The sequence below is a fragment of the Neolamprologus multifasciatus genome, chromosome 3 (assembly GCF_963576455.1).
Source record: "Neolamprologus multifasciatus chromosome 3, fNeoMul1.2, whole genome shotgun sequence".
Classification (NCBI taxonomy): Eukaryota; Metazoa; Chordata; class Actinopteri; order Cichliformes; family Cichlidae; genus Neolamprologus; species Neolamprologus multifasciatus.
The window spans coordinates 18,547,739-18,565,812 of NC_140441.1; the positions used below are offsets into that span (position 1 = coordinate 18,547,739).

The window sequence follows — 18,074 nt, forward strand, 5'->3', positions numbered from 1 at the left end:
ATGGGAGTCGACTCTTCTGAAAGCACTCTCTAACAGAGATGGGCAGTAATGCGTTACTTGTAATGCATTACTGTAATCCGATTACTTTTTTCAAGTAACGAGTAAAGTAAGGGATTACTATTGCAAAAACGGTAATTAGATTACCGTTACTTTCCCGTAGAAACGCTGCGTTGCTGCGTTACTGCGTTACTAAAACCGTGATTTTTTTGCGAGAATGTCTCATGACAGTGACGTAAGCAAGTGCGACATTCGTGGCAACAGCTGTGTGCAGATCAACAGTGGATCATATATCGAGTGCGGGAGAGAGTATGAGCGTGCAGCATTTAAAGCGTGGAAGTACTGACCTTATTTTGAGTTTGATTCCATAAAAAGTGACAAAAACATTAGTGTCCATTGTGCGTGGGAAGACAACTTCTTTTTACAGCGAAAAAAAACCCCTAAACTTCCAAGCAAGCACCGAGTGCGCTATGACGTAATGGGAAATTCACAGAGAAGCTGCCGTATCCTTCCACTGACCGCTGCGGCTCACCTGCACCAGGGTAAACCTCCGCCTACCCCACTCCTGCTTTACAGGTGAAAATAGAGCAACAGGACCGTTAGTCTTTGACTTCATTTATTTTCTGCTGTGTTTTACTTGCATCTATTTGAAAGAGTGAGTGTAAACACGCACAGGCCGCCTTTTCAGCTCTTTGTTATTATGGCAACCTCACCTCCTTTTATGACGAAGAGACACTGAACGCAGAAGCCGTTTTCAATCACCACAGCCACAGTGACAGGGCAGTCCTGAAATCTGCAGTACCCCATACACCTGAAAACCGGTGCCTTTGATCTTGAAGAGAGTTTTTTCACACTGTGTATCCGAAATCCAAAACTGCAATATGGATTAAGGGTTCTGATTCCACTGGCAATTATATTTGTCCACTGCAGTCCTTTAAATAGTCTTCCTGACTGATGTTGCCGTAACTCCTTCCATTTATTCTCATTTATGAAGAAGAAACTTTTCTGCTGTGGCAAACCAGATGTGAAAATTTTTTCTTCTGAAGTGCTACTGTCTGTGTTGACCTTAGCTGTTTCATCTGATTCATTCCTCTGCAACATTCAGATATACATTTAAAAAATATATATAAACACTTTCAATGTTTTTCACTACAGTGTCTCTATGAAAATCCAACAGCATCATTATGTTACAATTTCACTAACGAACCCATAGGAGAAGTTTCAAATTGTCTTAGGAAATTTGTCTTAGTAAGTGAATATGACTAAGAAATATTTATTTTACTTCGAAAGATCATCACAAAAAGATTTTAACTTTAAATTTAAACTTTGGATTACAGTTCAAAACACTTGAAATGTTTAATATAATAATTACATGCTGATAGTGTTTAACAAACATATAAACTCTGTGTTTTCTTTCTCTGTTGTGTATTAAAAACAGCGAAAGTTATGAAATTACCTTAGCATTTGCATTTGAAGACAAAGATTTAGAGTCACTCTCGAGGGATTGTGTGTCTGGGGTATGGATGCCGCTCTCTGCAGTTTTTTGAAGTGCATCCAGGGAAGAGAAAGCGTTTTTGTTTCTTTACAAATTAATGTTTTTCCAAAGCATCACAATGTAATACTGAATAAAATACAAATAATTACCTCTTTTTTTGAAGGTAAAAGTACATTTCCTACAGATTGTGGAGACTTTGGCACAACAACAATGTCTTCCTCATTCTAACGAATCACAAATTAATTAAAACATAACAATTACACTGAAATTTCTGTATGTCTTTGTTAACACACATTATTACAAAATATTCTGAAAAGAATCACTATGTAATAACAGTTTTATAAGGGAAAAAATATTCAGCAAAGGAATATAGTACTATAATTATTGTAAATGAAAAAGTAATATTCTGATTCAGATTTTGGAACTTAATTGGGCAATAACAAGATCAAATGGAGAAATTAGAAGAGTGGAAGACATGGAGTGAAAAGTTAGTCAGCAGCAGGAGGATGAGTTGGTTACTCATTTAAAATGGGGGTCAGATGTGACACTGCGCACTCAGGTCTTTGTGTGGCTCTCCTGTGGGTACTTAACCTCAGTAGTGAAATCTCTATTAATAAAAATAGTGTACATGTACATACGTGTACATTAGTGATGGGCAGATGAAGCTTCATGAAGCACTGAAGCCTTTCATCCAATTGGTTCATCCCAGCGCAAAGCGTCTTGAAGCTCTAGTAGGACATCTACTGGACGAAGAGTGTGGCATTTTGCACACAGCCTGTAAATGTCAACAACAAAAGGAGTGTGTAAAACATGTATATTGTAGTGATGGCAGTATACTGTGTATATTTATACTGGCAGTATGGAAAATGATTATTTGGAAATGCTTAAAATGGAAATGATCATTTACTGTGAGGTGAGGTGTGGTTGGGGTATGGACAGTGGTTGTGCTTTTGTAACATTGAGGTATGGACAGTGATTAGTGTTTAGGGCCTCTATATTCTGAATATATTGTGGGTCAATTTAATTAATGCTTAGCCATATTCAGGCAAGGTCCTCAAGAAAAGACACAGGTAAAACAAATGAATTTCTTCCTTTAAAAAAATATTAAATTAGCCACTATCTATAATTTATTGTCTGACTGACACAATTTCCAAAGAAGAGGTGTGACCTATACATTCCTAAGGTGTTACTCTTTGGTGTTGCAACAGTTCATCACTGTTTTGTAGACTGCATTTGTTCTTAAAGAATTATGGTGAAAGAACTATGCTATTTGTATGATGCCCCTCTCCCTCGATCACATTTGCACTACAAGGCTTGTTCAACATGTTTCAAACCAAATTTTCTCTTAACCTGAAGGCGTGATGGAGAGGCATTTGCTAAAAACTCTGGTTTGACAAACTCACCTGCAAATATCAAATCGAATTACACTTCTCTTCTAAAATGTTTTCTCTCAAAAGCAGAATTTAAAAGAGGAACTGGAGATGATGAAAGTTCAACAAAAGATTCACAGTTTTTTTAGATGAGGAATTGTTGCTATATTTTATGAAGGTAATGCTAAAGCTGCAGCCAGCTTAATGACTCAATAAGTAAGCTGCGAGGTAAGTTGTTGTTATGATGGAGAAAATACATAAATAGCATGTTAAGCCGGACCAATATTCTTGAACTCTTGTTCTTGTTTCTTTGTTTGTTTATTCTTATTTTGAACTCTTCGGCAGAACTGTAATTTGAAAGTATGAGAAAGCATTTACATATGAATACATCACCACTTTTAAAACAAATTGTTCTAACAAAGTAGTAAAAGCACTTTTAGAATGTTAATATAAAGTACTTCCTACTGATACATGTCATGTTTCAATTATGAGATATTCTAATTTCATATTCAATCATTTTGATTTAATGAGTTTGCAATCACTTGGAAAAGTATCAGGAAATTTAGCTGTGATTCTGAGCTACAGTATATCACTATAAAGTTGTCGTGTCGTGTGGTAAATAACTCGAGAGGCTCACACTCTGTAAAGATGTCCCTTTACTTTGATCATACATCTCTTTCATTTCTTACAACTTCTTCTCACCATACTAGAATTCTGTATGTGGTCTGTCATTATATCTTTGAGTCACTCTTGAGAAACAAAAAGAAGGGAGAGGCAATGTTATATTAAGCCAAGAAACGTGGCTTGACAAACTTGTGAATCCTGTGATGTGACATTCTAGAGGTGCCACAACCTCATCAATCATTTCTCACTTACGTCATTAGCCCTAATTCTGCTGAAATATATAAGGACGAAAGGTGTTTTGACAGGAACATAAGGTGAAAGATTTACCAAAGCAAAGAGGTGAACTCCACCATTTTAAAATAAAAAAATTGAAGACATCTACAGATTTAAAAAAAAAAACAGGAATTAAAACATTTCCATTTGATTCCAGTTTTGGTAAGTACAATGGAACATATTTTCTGTACTGTAAATCTGATTTTTTTTTGTATTATGACTTATAAAACTAATGATGTTTGTACCAATATGATTTTTTAAATAGTAATGATTTATCATTTCATTTTAAAGCATAATAATATTAATTACACTTAAAATTCCACTTACTAATTTTTTTAACTTAGTAACATAATGGCAGATTTTGTGTGTGTGTGTTTGTGTATGTGTTGTAGATAGGGATGGGAATTGATAAGAATTTAGGAATTCCAATATTGATATCACTTCTTGAGCTTATTGTAATGTAAGTCTAAAAGGAACCTATAAGCAGAATAAATAGGCAAGCAATTCCAAGGAACTGAATTACTGGAAACCAGTTTGCTGCAAGAACCAGTCCTTCATCCCTAGTTGTGGAGATGAGGAACCAAGTGCACACTCACAGCCAGGCAGCATTGAGCAACAAATGAGCTGTTGATTAGGTTTATTGTGATACAGCCAAAATGGCAAAAATGCTATAATCCAGATGGAGTGACAACTAAAGGGGGAAGACAGACACACAAATTCAGTTAATACAGACCTTCCCAAAGTGTGGGGCCCGCCCCCTAGGGGGGGTGCAGAGCCATGGCAGGGGGAGGGGGGCGCAGTAAGAAAAGGAAAAAAACAAAACGCTTGGACACTGCTAGCACGGGGTGCCCACAGAAACGCAAAGCAGGAGATGAAGCATCGCTGAATATGTTTCCAAACCAACTTAATTCTAAGCCAAAGACTAGAAAATATGGTGAAGCATATCTTCCCTTTGGTTTCACCTGCACAAGTGCCGAGGTAGGTCTCCCCTGCAGAATTGGTTTTCCCTTTGTTGGGAGCAGCACTGGGCTGTTCAAATCACGGACAAACAGTATCCCACATTCTTGATTTTTAGTTCACAAACACTTGCTGTAATGACTAACTACTCCTGACATTTTGGAGATGTTAGCTCTGTATACAGTAGAGTTACAAATAATATCAGGCTGATCCTGCCACGATTTGTTCCCCCTGTCTAAATCACAGACAAACAGTATCCCACAGTTGTTTATGTTTTTAAACCCATTTTGCACAGAGAGGCATTTTTTGAAAAATTTATTGATAGCCATGTTGAATGTTATTACACAGAAGAAAAAAAAAACAACTACACGTAAAATAATCACATGGTGACGCCTCTGCCTTTGTAAATGGAGGGACAGTAACTGATTGTAAAACCTGAAGACAGTCAGATTAACAGTAACAGTATTTCGTCTCGATCTGCCATTCTGCAATTCATCTCATGTAAACAATAACGTGGCGCACAGACTGAGGTGAAAAGAGGCACATACCTTTGATGTTGCCAGATGAACTCTGTATTCCTCGTCTGCAATAAAGGAGTTTTAAAAAAATCTCAGTTTTCGGTGATTCGAAACGCCGTTTACGTGTGGATGAAACAGCTGCGTTTTCAAAAATACCTGTGTAGGTGCGGACATAGCGTAAAAGAGTTAGTAGTTTATTTTATTACTACCTGTTGTTTATTGCAGGTTACTTGTATTTGCTTAATTGTTTACTAAATGTTTGAGGTGTGAAATAAACCGCAATGGAGCAAAATATGAGTGTGTGTGGTTGGAGGATGTGTTAGTGTGTGTGTGTGTGCGTGTGCGTGTGCGTGCGCGCGGGGGAAGGAGGGGGGGCACGAATGTTTTTCGTGTAAAAGAAAGGGGGGCCCAGCAAAAAAAGTTTGGGAACCACTGAGTTAATACAACAGACATGACACAGGAAGCAGGGGAACACTCAGGGAAGAATTCGACTCTAAAGAGAGAACAAGGTTACATATTCTAAGAGAATGAATACATGAAATAATATAAAGTTACAAAACCCTGGGCCCTCATATAAGAATTAAATAAACAACACAAGTCCAGAAACTCAAGTGCAGAGTAAAAAGAACCAGACCATAAAACAAACCTTGACATATGTTTCTTTTACAGATTTAACTGGTTGTACAATGGGTGTTGCACTGATGATATCAGTTTCCTTGCTTCTAGCAGGTAAGCTAAGCGATGCTAAACTTACTGTTGATGCAAAATCAATAAATTGTTGTAGCACTGGAAAGTATAACCTCAAGAATAATTGCTATAGAGAATATGCAGACTGTATTAAAGTTGTGTGTTATAGTAGTTTAATGGTTAAGCATTTCTTTATTTTGAGTGCAGTAACTAAATCTAGTTGAGTTTTTTTAATACCTACAAGTTGTGGGTTCAGTGAACACTCTGAGTGCATGTCTGGCAAATGTTTTTCTTAAAAGAACCCCACAATTTCTCTCTGATTCTTCCCCTCTTGAGTCAGCATTTGGTTTTCCTCACAGCATATGGAATAGCACACTTGCATCATTCCATTTAAAATCATTCAGTTCTGAAAAAGGTCCTCAAAACATTAAGGCACATGATTGAGGCTAGATTTGTGACACTTTTAGCAATATCATTAAAAAATGACGGTATTACAAAAATATTCACACAGAAGGAATAACAGGTAAAGGTTGCCATATATCAAAATATGGCTAACGGTGATACCTTTATTTGCCATAATTAATTTTGGCAAAACATTTATACAGCATGGTCATAAGTTTACCTAGGCTGCACCATTAAAGTTTCACTGCTTGAACTATGTCATATCTCATGACATTGCTTGTTATAGAAAAAATGTGCTAAAAAATTTTTTTATTTCACTAGCTTGACCCACGTTCTCATTTTAGGCTTGAGAGCATTTTTAGTAGATAAAGGTGAATGGCTTAAACATGAATTGAGGTGTGGTTTGGGGAAGGGCTTGGAGAAGACTGGTGGCAGCTCCCGGGCCTGGGAAATCCACATGTACTAATGAGAAGTGAAGAAGTGAAAAGTGAAAGAACTGAAAAAGGGGAAAGAGGGTGGGGCGCAAAAACAAGAACGAACAGCTTGTAGGACAGGGGAATCATATCTACAGATAAGAACGAGAAGGGATGTGTCTGGAGGCGTGGTCCTGCTCCTAAAATTCAGATCATTTAAACTCAAATTAACTTCAGACATTGACACTTGTCGCGAGTAATAAATGTAAAAATTCTAAATGCCTTTCATGTTCCACTATTCTAAACTTTCTTCTTCACCTATGAAACTGAGACAAACTGCTGTGTCCTGTGTATATTAAGGTAATAGTTATAGAATGAAAGTATATTGTTGTACAGTTCATTTAATATACAGAACTAAATTCTTATTCTTTAACATTGCTATTCTATCAGCTTGTCAAGAATGAAAGACAGACACAATCTAGGCACATAAAGGATTCAGCATCAAATATACACATAATCCATTTTTCAACCACTGAAACGCTTGTGCATTTAATCGCAACATAAGACCGAAGTATCACAAAAAAACAATTCAACAAAAAACAAACTTAACAGGAAAATAAACAAAAAATAGCACCAAAACTGACCAAAAAGCAAGACAAAAGAGGAGTATAAATACTGGTGGATAAGATGATTTCAGAAACACAAAGAATGCAAACAATTAAATAACAAAAACAAATAACAAACAAATCCAATCCATTATCTACTTATTTTAACTTAAAAAGTAATAAATCCAAAGCAATTAACTACCCAGGGCAGGGGTCAGCAACCTTTAAGACCCAAAGAGCCATTTGGCCCCGGTTTCCACGCAAAAGAAAACACCGCGAGCCGCAAATACTTTCTGACATCTAAAATGAAGATAACACTGTATATATTGTTTTTTACCTTTATGCTTTGTGTGAACAACTAAGGTGTGTTGCTTATGAAATCCATGAAGTGCTACAGAGAAAATTAAATTTTATTTATGTAATGAACACATTTTGAACTCTTAAAGAAATATAACAAAAGGAAAGCTGAACTAAAATGATCCATGTAGCAAACAAAAACTGTTGTGAGCCGCCACCCTTATATTTCCTTTGGGCTTTTGGAGACTTGACCTGACTTTAAAAAATAATTGGAAAAAAAAGCACTATGCTGCTAAAATATGAAAAATAGATATTTGCAAAATTCTGCCTAAATATGTATTTTACCAGGTTAATGTGTGTGGCGGGGCGTGGTCTGCAGCACCTGAGCAGCACCCACAATCACGCCTCGCCGCCTTAACGTCTGTGCCATCTATGCTGTTGTGTTGGTATGTGTCGGGCTGTGAGCTGAAAAGCTACAGCCAGCTGTATGCGCACAGCGTCTGCAAATCGGGGCTGTACTTTCATCTTTACGCAGGACTGTAAGCCGCCATCTGTGAGGCGTGAGCGGTGTTTGTTTTTAACATAGTTCACGGTGGAGAATAGCTGCTGACAATGTGGATCCGAAGATTCATAACTGGCCTACCTGGGGTTGAAAGTCTCGATAAATGCATGGCATTTCGGCAGGCATACCGGCTTCCACGAGTGTGACGCTTATTTTGAGCGATGAAAAAATAATAAAATAGACTTTTATTTTTATATCTCAATGTCACAATAATCTTCCAATTTAGAACTACAAGTTAAAAAAAAGTAACGTAAATAAAATACACTTCGGCTAAATACTTCTAATTTATTTTCCCAAACCACGCGGAGCTGCACTATAAGGACTAAAGAGCCGCAGGTTGCCAATCCCTGACCTAGGGGAACAAAAAGAAATGGAAAAAAATAACATGTTTTATAAGAATAACTCCAGTCAACTACAGCATTATACAGAAACAATCCATATGTCCCAATCAGTGCAATCAGTCCCGTTGCATTCCAACATACGACTTTGGTTCATATGATCACAAAAGAAATCAAATGCCTCCTAATACTGATAACCTGATTAAAAGAAAGTAGTCAAGAAAATGGAATTTACTGAACATAGAAAGGGAAATATATGTGTGTACAACACACAGGAAGAATCTACTTGGAAAAATGCTAAATGAATATGTCAAACTTCTGACAAATAGCAAATAATGTTTCGGCAATTGGAGATTCAGGGATGCAAAAATGTGTATCAAAACTACTAAAATAACTATCACATGTTGCAAAACCACGACAGCTGCACCAACAACGATGACGACAGATCCAACAACCACAACAGCAACACCAACATCCACGTCTGCAGCTCCAACAACCACAACAGCTGATACAACCACCACTGCAGGTACAACAACCACAACTGCAGCTCCAACAACCACAACAGCTGCACCAACAACAACCACTACCGCACCAAAAACCACCACTGCAGATCCAACAACCACAAAAACCGCACAACCAACCAGAACAGTTGTGCTAACAACTACGACAGAAGCAACAAGAACTACAACAGTTGCTCGAACAACCACGACTGATTCTCCAACAACCACAACTGCAGCTCCAACAACCACAACAGCCACAACAACAACCACGACTGCAGCTCCAACAACAACAACACCCGCTCCAACAACCACAACTGCAGCTCCAACAACCACAACAGCCGCACCAACAACCACGACTGCAACTCCAAAATCAACAACCACCACACCAACAACCACGACTGCAGCTCCAACAACCACGACGGGAGCTCCAACAACCACAATAGCCAAGGCAACAACCACGACTGCAGCTCCAACAACTACAACAGCCGTACTAACAACCACAACTGCAGCTCCAACAACCACAACTGCAGCACCATCAACGACAACAGCCGAGGCAACAACGAAGTCTGCAACTCCAACAATCACAACAGCCGCAACAACAACCACGACTGCAGCTCCAACAACCACAACACCCGCTTCAACAACCACGACTGCAGCTCCAACAACCACAACACCCGCTTCAACAACCACAACTGCAGCTCCAACAACCACAACAGCCGCACCAACAACCACCACTGAAGCTCCAACAACCACAACAGCCGCTCCAACAACCACAACACCCGCTCCAACAACCACAACTGCAGATCCAACAACCACAACAGCCACACCAACAACCGCAACTGCATCTCCAACAACCACGACGGGAGCTCCAACAACCACGACGGGAGCTCCAACAACCACAATAGCCAAGGCAACAACCACGACTGCAGCTCCAACAACTACAAAAGCCGTACCAACAACCACAACTGCAGCTCCAACAACCACAACTGCAGCACCATCAACCACAACAGCCGAGGCAACAACGAAGTCTGCAGCTCCAACAATCACAACAGCCGCAACAACAACCACGACTGCAGCTCCAACAACCACAACACCCGCTCCAACAACCACAACTGCAGCTCCAACAACCACAACAGCCGCACCAACAACCACGACTGCAGCTCCAGCAACCACAACACCCGCTCCAACAACCACGACTGCAGCTCCAACAACCACAACACCCACTCCAACAACCACGACTGCAGCTCCAACAACCACAACAACCGCAACAACAACCATGACTGCAGCTCCAACAACCACGACAGCCGTACCAACAACCACGACTGCAGCTCCAATAACCACAACAGCCACACCGACAACCGCGACTTCAGCTCCAACAACCACGACTGCAGCTCCAACAACCACAACTGCAGCTCCAATATCAACGACCGCCGCACCAACAACCACGACTGCAGTTCCAACAACCACAACTCCCGCTCCAACAACCACGACACCAGCTTCAACAACCACAAATGCCGCACCAACAACCAAAACCGCTGCTCCAACAACCACAACACCCGCTCCAACAACCACGACTGCATCTCCAACAACCACGACAGCCGCACCACCTACCACGACTGCAGCTCCAACAACCACGACGGTAGCTCCAACAACCATGACAGCCGCACGAACAACCACAACTGTAGCTCCAACAACTACAACAGCCGTACCAACAACCACGACTGCAGCTCCAACAACCACGACAGCTGCACCAACTACCACGATTGCAGCTCCAACAACCACAACTGCAGCTCCACCAACCACAACAGCCGCAACAACAACCACAACTGCAGCTCCAACAACCACAACACCCGCTGCAAGAACCACGACCGCATCTCCTACAACCACAACAGCGGCATCAACAACCACGACGGCAGCTCCAACAACCACAACCGCTGCACCAACAACCACGACTGCAGCTCCAACAACCACAACTCCCGCTCCAACAACCACGAGTGCAGCTCCAACAACCACCACTGCAGCTCCAACAACCACAACACCCGCTCCAACAACCACGACACCAGCTTCAACAACCACAAATGCCGCACCAACAACCACAACCGCTGCACCAACAACCACAACACCCGCTCCAACAACCACGACTGCATCTCCAACAACCACGACAGCCGCAACACCTACCACGACTGCAGCTCCAACAACCACGACATCAGCTCCAACAACCACGACGGTAGCTCCAACAACCATGACAGCCGCACGAACAACCACAACTGTAGCTCCAACAACTACAACAGCCGTACCAACAACCACGACTGCAGCTCCAACAACCACGACAGCTGCACCAACTACCACGATTGCAGCTCCAACAACCACAACTGCAGCTCCACCAACCACAACAGCCGCAACAACAACCACGACTGCAGCTCCAACAACCACGACACCCGCTGCAAGAACCACAACCGCATCTCCTACAACCACAACAGCGGCATCAACAACCACGACGGCAGCTCCAACAACGACAACCGCCGCACCAACAACCACGACTGCAGCTCCAACAACCACGACTACCGCTCCAACAACCACGACACCAGCTCCAAAAACCACAAATGCTGCACCAACAACCACAACCGCCGCTCCAACAACCACGAGTGCAGCTCCAACAACCACAACAGCCGCACCAACAACCACAACACCCGCTCCAACAACCACGACTGCATCTCCAACAACCACGACAGCCGCACCACCTACCACGACTGCAGCTCCAACAACCACGAGTGCAGCTCCAACAACCACAACAACCGCACCAACAACCACAACACCCGCTCCAACAACCACGACTGCATCTCCAACAACCACGACAGCCGCACCACCTACCACGACTGCAGCTCCAACAACCACGACGGTAGCTCCAACAACCATGACAGCCGCTCCAACAACCACAACTACAGCTCCAACAACTACATCAGCCGCACCAACAACCACAACGACAGCTCCAACAACCACGACGGTAGCTCCAACAACCATGACAGCCCCACGAACAACCACAACTGTAGCTCCAACAACTACAACAGCCGTACCAACATCCACGACTGCAGCTCCATCAACCACGACAGCTGAACCAACTACCACGATTGCAGCTCCAACAACCACAACTGCAGCTCCAACAACCACAACAGCCGCAACAACAACCACAACTGCAGCTCCAACAACCACAACACCTGCTGCAAGAACCACGACCGGATCTCCTACAACCACAACAGCGGCATCAACAACCACGACTGCAGCTCCAACAACCACAACAGCCGCACCAACAACCACGACTGCAGCTCCAACAACCACAACAGCCGCTCCAACAACCACAACACCTGCTCCAACAACCACAACTGCAGCTCCAATATCAACAACCGCCGCAACAACAACCACGACTGCAGCTCCAACAACCACAACACCCACTCCAACTACCACAACGGCAGCTCCAACAACCACAACAGGCGCACCCACAACCACGACTGCAGCTCCAACAACCACAACAGCCGCACCAACAACAACAAGTGCAGCTCCAACAACGACAACAGGCACACCAACAACCACGACTGCAGCTCCAACAACCACAATAGCCGCACCAACAACCACAACTGAAGCTCCAACAACCACAACAGCCACACCAACAACCACAACTACAGCTCCAACAACCACAACAGCTGCTCCAACAACCACAACTGCAGCTCCAACAACAACAACAGCTGCACCAACAACCACAACGCCCGCACCAACCACCACAGCTAGATATGTTGTTTTCCGATCCACAGGAAGCCAATTTACAGTGGACCTGTTGAATTCGGCGTCTGAAGCTTTTAAAAATCGAGCTACATCAATCAAGAAAGAGGTAATTTTTCACTGTTGTCTAATGCAATGCTGCGTGCCTTCTTTGTGGAAGGCAAAATCAAGGTTGTTTCTTAGGAATACCCATTAAAACACAAAATACTTTTTAAAACAGCCAAAAACAAGTCAACTAGATAACCTTTGCTTCCAACCCTTTAAAACTTTAAAACACTTTTTACTAAGCTTTATACATCAAGTTTTTTTAAGCTTGTATTTCTGGAGTCTTATATTAAAGACTCTTTATATTTGAATAAGGATTTTCAGTGACGAAGTTTAACAAACGCAAATACAGATTCTCTTTCACTCAACTGTCTACTGTCTTTTGCATCTCAAACTCATGCATTGAACCTGACTTTATTGCATTTATTCAACATTAAACACGCTACATTTCTCTCCCTGAGTGAGGAAGAAACACTTCAAAACTGCGTTTAGTATTTTAAGTACTATAATTTAAAAGGCTTTGAATCTCCGACACAAAAAAATCCACATGCATGGTTTATACAAAAGGGTAGCACAGTGGATTGGTGGTAAGCGCTGTTTCTTCCTGGCAAAAAAAGTTGGACTCTGGGATCTTTCTGTGTGGAAATTGCATGTTCTCTTTATTTAAACATGGGTTCTCTAAAAGGACTAAGGCATACTACAGTCTAAAGACATGTTAGGGAGATTACTTGGTAATTCTAAGTTGCCCATACCATTGTATCTTGAAAGGTTTCAAAGCTTTCATATTTTGTCATTTTACAGCCTCATTTCAAAATGGATTATATATCATTTTCACCTCAAAGTTCTACGAACAATACCTCATTATGACAAAAGTATTCACAGTCTTTCGCAGGTGTCTATTTGGGTGTAAATGGTAGTCTTCCTTTCTGTGATAGCCATGTGACAAGCTGGCACGTGGCTAACACAGATGTGGTTGTTGTTGGGTATACCTTGCCACTCAAGCTATTGTAGCTGGAAAAAGTGTATGGATGGTTTCTGGAAATTCTGATCAAGTATTCAAGATTGAATTCAAAATTCAGGACTCTTTATTCGTCATATGCACAGTTATACAAGTATAACATGCAGTGAAATGTAACCTCGACTTTTGCAAAAGCGGGAGGCGAGGAAGAACATTATATATTATATACATTAGGTGAATGTGCAGTAGTAGCATTGTATGCAGCAAGCAGGTGAATTCTGTAAATTAAGTGAATTAAATAAGAATAGACAATGTGAACATATTTAAAATTTGAATTTGAAATGTACATTGGGCCGGTGTAGAAGCTTCTCTTGAGTCTCTCTGTCCTTCCCCGGATGATGCGGAACCTTCTGACAGATTTTGGAAGTTGGAACACTTTGTTGCCAGGATGGGATGGGTCCTTCAGTATCTGCACTGCTTTTGTCCGGCGTCTCCTGGTGTAGGTGTCCTAAAGTGGAGGGAGAGATCCTGCAGCAGCGTTCTGCTGTACGGATCACTCTCTGAAGAGCTTTTTGGTCTGCACCCTTTCCACTGGAGCTCCACTGATGATAATGGCTTGTAGTCTGTGCTGACTCCTTCCGAAGTCCATCACCAGCTCCTTGGTCTTGCCAACGTTCAGCTGGAGATGGTTATCCTGGCACCATGATGCCAGATTCTTCACTTTATCCATGTAGGCCGCCACATCATTGTTGGAGATGGCGCCCAACTCCACTGTGTCGTCAGCAAACTTCACAATGGTGTTGGAGCCATGGATGGCCACACAGTCTGAAGTATAGAGGGAGTAGAGCAGTGGCGAGAGGACACGTTGCTGTGGTACTCCTGTGTTTATGGTGATGTTGTTAGAGACACATCTGCCCACCTTCACCACCTGAGTTCTGCCAGTGAGGATGTCCAACACCCATCCACACAGACAGCTGTTGAGTCCTAGATCCCTCAGCTTTGTGAACAGTCTGCTGGGCACTATTTTGTTAAACACTGAACTGTAATCAACAAACAGCATTCTCACATAGTTACCCTGTTTCTTGTCCACGTGGCTGAGGGTGGTGTGCAGGATTTGGGCAATGGCATCCTCTGTGGATTTGTTGGGTCGGTAGGCGAACTGAAGTGGATCTGTGATGTCTGGGATGGAGGAGGAGATTATGTTCTTCAGCAGCCTCTCGAACACCTTTATTACTAATGAGGTCAGTGCAACTGGTCGGTAATCGTTCAGGGATAAGCGTTTGCAGTTCTTGGGCACAGGGATGATGGTGGATCTTTTGAAGCATGTGGGGACCACAGACTTTGCCAGGGACTCGTTGAAGATGGAAGTGAACACACGTGCTAGCTGGTCAGCACAGTAGCGCAGCAGGCGGCCAGTGATGATGTCTGGCCCCGCCGCTTTCCTTGTGTTCAGTCTCCTCAATGCCGCTCCGACGTCGTCCTCTGCGATGCAGATCACCGATCTCTCGCTGATGACATCACTGTCCTCGTTTGTCTGGGGGTAGTTAGCATTAGCCACTTGGCTGACCTCGTTAAGGGCGTAGAACTGGTTCAGCTCGTGAGTGCAGAGTAGGCGTTGATCGGAGCAGTGTCCCTGGCTTTGTAGTTCGTAATGGTGCGTAGTCCGTGCCACATACTCCGTGTGTCGCCCTGGTGGAAGCGAGGCTCCACGCCCTCCTAGTACTGGCGTTTGGCATCTCTCACCGTATGAGGCTGCTTTGTAGGCGCTCATATCGCCAGTGGTGAGACCCGCGTTGTAGGTGGCGGTCCTGGCGTTCACTGCAGTGCGGATCGATCTGTCCACCCACGGTTTCTGGTTCGGGAATGTGGTGACTCTCGCAGTGGGGATAATCTCGTCCGCTAGAATGTTGACGAAGCATACTGCTACTTCCATGAACTCATTCATGTCGACTGCGCATACTCTGAACATGTCCCAGTCTACGTCGTTTAGTGCATCCTGTAGCGTAGCTTCTGATTGGGCAGACCAACATTTCACCTCCCTCATGGTTACTTCATCCATCCGTATGTTTTGTTTATACTGGAGAATGAGGAAGATGGTGTTGTGGTCAGACTTCCCAAAAGCCAAATGTGAGACAGCTTTGTAGCCCTACTTGTATGGTGTGTAGCAGTGGTGCAAAATTCGATCCGCCCTCGTCGGACATGAGACATGCTGGTAGAAGTTCAGCATGACTTGTCCGAGATTCGCTTTATTAAAGTCTCCTGCTACAATGACGGCTGCGCCCGGGTCCTTGTTTTGAAACGAACTCAGCACATCATGTAGTTCGGACAAAGTCATACCGATGCCCGCTTGGGGTGGGATGTAGACCACCATGGCGGTGACCGAGGTGAACTCACGGGGCAGAAAGAAAGGGCGGCACTTAATGCTCAGGATTTCCAGCAGCCGATGGCGAGCAGCCAGCAGCCGCTGGAGAGAGTAGAAATGCTCCTGGCATCACAACACTTTTTGTTTACCATGAAACACACTCCTTCACCTTTGGTTTTGTTTGACTCTGCCGTTCTGTCCACGCGGAGCACAAAGAATGAATCCGACGGAGTTATGGCCTGGTCCGGCACGGTGGGGGTCAGCCATGTCTCTGTGAGCGCAGAATGTTGCAGTCCCTTATGTCATGTTGGAAGGTGACTCTTGCTCTGAGGTCATCGAGCTTGTTCTCCAGCGACTGTACGTTGGCCAGTAGGATACTGGGCAGTGGTGCGGGATGCACCTGCTGTCTTAGTCTGTTCCGAACGCTAGCATGTTTTCCCCCGGCGCTTCTTTGTTCTATACCTTGGGTGAGCGGCTCGTCCTTTGTTGTTGACTGCACCGCGTAGTATCTCAGGCGGCCAGGATGGGTCGAGTTTAAAAGTGTCCAAGATTAAATGTGCAACTTTGTCACCGATGTTTACAAGTGATCTACTGTCGTTGACTATAAAACTAGAGGATTTGGGGATGTAAACCAGAGCAAAAAATAAGTAAACAACTAAAAAGGTGCATAGTCTGAGCAGAGCGGTTAGGAAGGCATCTGGACCGCTCTGCTCTTGATCTTTGATCAAAATGATTGACAAAATATTGTTATTTTTCATATGTGTTATCGACAGTGTTGTTGTTAATGTATGTTTGGGGGCGTTGCACCCCAGAACCTTCAGAGGTTTTTTAGGGTTCTCCCTGCCAGAATGTTATGTGTGGGACAGTTTTCCTGTATGTGAGCGACTAGCTGTGGTTGTTTCAAAAAGTGTTCAGTAAACGTCCTAAAACTGGCACTTGAGTTTCCAAGAATTTTAATCCTGAGGTTATAACACCTTTTTGGCGACAAGGATAAAAGCCGAACGCGGACAGTTTTGAGTTTTTGCTACAGATTTTGCAGTTGGACTACCGCTTCGCATCTATGGCTACGATCAGATCGCTCATGGAGTTTGCCGAGGGAGACGGCGACTGGATTGAATATGTCGAGAGGCTGGAACACTTCTTCTTGGCAAACGACATTTCGGACGAAGGAAAAAAAAGGTCAGTTCTTCTCAGTGCGTGTGGAGCGAGGACCTACAAGTTGATACGTAACCTGATGACACCTCGGAAACCCGGGGACTTCAGTTTCAAAGAACTGGTGACCTTGGTGCAAAATCATCACTGCCTGAAACCCTCCGTGATTGTTCAGCGGTTCAAATTCCACACTCATTCACGCAAGCCGGGAGTTTCGGTGGCTGTGTATGTGACATAGCTGAAACAGCTATCGGAGCACTATTTGATTTTCCTTCGCCTCACTGTAACAATGACTCTCACCATCAGCAAGAGACTTAATATTTACATTAAACACAACTGAATTGAGCTCCTTGACACAGGGCTCCAAAAAACACTTAGTTTCTCAAGTGGCTCATTTAACAAAGGAAAAAAAGAAATTATATTGCTGATCTTAAAGGACAGGTTAAGCCATGAGGCATCACGAGGATAAAAATTCATATCGCAAGTCCTGTCTTTGGACTGAACCATCAAAACTACTCACTATAGAGGGAAAGTTCTTAGATTTGCTCTTTTAATCCGTCTCCTTTTTAGATATTTTGCTGCACAATTTGTCACTTATACAAACAGATAAACATTGTTTTAAGAAAATCACTTTGTGACTGCAGATCGAACCTGCTTACAAAACGGCATTTGCTTCTTCGTTTCGCTCCTTGGATGTTGTCAACTTCAGGTAATTTCATTATTTTGACATTTGATGTTAAGAGCA

General features: G+C 42.9%; 1 protein-coding gene and 1 long non-coding RNA gene across 2 annotated transcripts in view; both read left to right on the plus strand.

Moving 5' to 3' along the window:
* Positions 1 to 18,074, plus strand: part of LOC146521847 (uncharacterized) — a 69,540-nt gene that overhangs the window by 32,204 nt on the left and 19,262 nt on the right. The window contains exon 2 of the mRNA XM_085154110.1: positions 17,974 to 18,038. The gene's annotated coding sequence lies outside the window, so the exon portion shown is untranslated. The remainder of the gene's footprint in view (positions 1 to 17,973; positions 18,039 to 18,074) is intronic.
* On the plus strand, positions 5,970 to 7,772 carry LOC146521850 (uncharacterized). Its single transcript, XR_014870632.1, has 2 exons — positions 5,970 to 6,782; positions 6,838 to 7,772. It is a non-coding gene; the product is annotated as an uncharacterized LOC146521850 (long non-coding RNA).